Here is a 2,428-nt window from a genome sequence, read left to right as displayed (position 1 = left end):
CCCCCCCCCTTCCTCCTTTTTTTTTAGTATTTCTCGAAATACGTCCCCCTTTCGATGTTGTCCACGTGCCAGCCGTGGTTTTGTGGTTGTTGTAATCGTTCATGCTTTCATGGTTCTCTATAAATGTGAAATATTAGCTTCTTTAATCTCAAACTTGTCTGCTTCTTTCTTTTGTTCTAAATGGCATATGTTCTTCATGGTTATGTATACCCTCGCTGGTTGACCCTCGATACAAGAAGGAGGAACTCGCAAGGCTTTTGCTAGTAAAAGCAGAGATTGAAGCGCTCAAGGCGCGGAGGGAGATTGACAGGGATGCCAAACGGGTCCAATTTTCTGATCAATATGATACATTCCAGATGGCTGAAAGGGTTCGAGCGAAGGGGCGCGTATATGTCCAAATCCGCCGTGCATTAGACGAGACGGTTAAGGTCCATCAAGATGCCGATCAGCTCTTTGAAGAGTCCGTTGTGATGATGGACAGTATAGATCAATCCATAGATGACTGTCGTATATCTATTTCTGAGCGGGCTTTACCTCACTTGCACGGGTGTACTTTAACCCTTGCAGCGGTTTCCGCGCTTGTTCGCTCCTTTGATATCCCTGGTGAATTGAGGCGTTTGATATTTCTAAGGATGGAAATAGATATGTTGTTGGATTCTCGGGTGGTGCACGTGGACAATATGCGTACGATTTATCATGATTGAGAGAAAATGCTAGCCGATGCTCGTAAATCAAAGGTTCCCAGCGAAATAAAGGAGCTCGCTGAATTGGCTAATGAAGCCGATTATGTGTTGGCTACTGCTGTTGATCAACGTGAGGAAGCGCTCTTAATGGTGCAGTCCGTAGATGCAGACATTGCTCATTGTCGCGTGTTACTATCAGATGATGAATAAGTGACAAATGACTTGTTGTCGTTGGTTTTATTTTATTTTATTTTTTTTAACTTTCCTTTGTACTCGGGTGTTTTATTCTATATAGTGTACTTCATTACGTCTGCCTCCCTTCTTTCCCTCTTTTATGAGGGTTCAATTAAGGATTTGCTTATTTCATCCCTCCTTTTAACACGGACGTTGGGTAGGAACTTGTGATGAAGCGTATTGACCCTCTTCTCCTCCTCCTCCTCTTTTTTTTTAGGGAGAGCGGGGTGTATGTTAAACGTGCCTACTCCTCCTCCCCCTCCCATTTTTTTTCTTAACAGAGAACTGGGAGGACGGTATGTATGTGGAACGCGACTACTCCCCCTTCATTGTTCTTAATGGGGGTTGGTGGGCGGAATGTATGTTAAACGCGCCTACCCTCCCTTGTTTTTATTAACAGAGAACTGAGATGACGGGATGTATATGAAACGCGCCTACTCCCCCTTCGTTTTTCATAATGGGATTTGGGAGGGTCTGGTGTATGTTAAACGCGCCTACTCCCTCTCTGTTTTTTTTTTGAACAGAGAGTTGGGAGGACGTGGTATGTGTTAAACGCGCCTACTCCCCCTCTGTTTTTCTCAATAGGGTTTGGGAGGGAGGGATGTATGTTAAACGCGCCTACTCCACCTCTGTTTTTCCCAACAGAGAGTTGGGAGGACGTGGTTTGTGTTAAACGCGCCTACTCCCCCTCTGTTTTCTCAACAGGGAACTGGGAGGGCGGGATGTATGTTAAACGCGCCTAATCCCCTTTGTTTTTTATTAACAGAGAATTAAGAGGACGGGATGTATGTGAAACGCGCCTACTCCCCATTCGTTTTTCACAATGGGGTTTGGGAAGGCGAGGTGTATGTTAAACGCGCCTACTCCCCCTCTGTTTTTCCCAACAGAGAGTTGGGAGGACGTGGTATGTGTTATACGGGCCTACTCTCCCTCTGTTTTTTTCTGAGAGGGCGGGATGTGTGTTAGACGCACCTACTCCCCCTCATTTTTTCTTAACAGAGAACAAGAAGGACGGGATGTATGTGAAACGCGCCTACTCCTCCTTCGTTTTCCACTTGGTTAATCAGGTGTCGTTTGTATTCCTGTGTCTTTAAGTAAGTTTGCGTACCCGATTGGGCGCCATTGGCGTTCCCGCAGCCTTTAGTAAATTTGTCAGCCGATTGGGCGCCATTGGCATTCCCGCAGCCTTTTGTCGGTCGATCGGGCGCCATTAGCATTCCCGCAACCTTTTGTCAGTCGATCAGGCGTCATTGGCATTCCTGCAACCCTTAGTAACTTTGTCAGCCGATCGGGCACCTTTGGAATTCCCGCGGCCTTTTGTCAATCGATCGAGTTTCATTGTCATTCCCGCAACCTTTAGTAAATTTGTCAGCCGATCGGGCGTCATTGGCATTCCCACGTCCTTTTGTGAGTCCGTCGGGAGCCATTGGTATTCCCGCAACCTTTTGTCAGTCGATCAGGCGCCATTGGCATTCCTGCAACTTTTAGTAAATTTGTCAGCCGATCGGACG

Source organism: Papaver somniferum, unplaced genomic scaffold, assembly GCF_003573695.1.
Source record: "Papaver somniferum cultivar HN1 unplaced genomic scaffold, ASM357369v1 unplaced-scaffold_33, whole genome shotgun sequence".
NCBI lineage: Eukaryota > Viridiplantae > Streptophyta > Magnoliopsida > Ranunculales > Papaveraceae > Papaver > Papaver somniferum.
The sequence above is the reverse complement of the archived record's forward strand: the minus strand, read 5'-3'. Positions refer to the sequence as shown.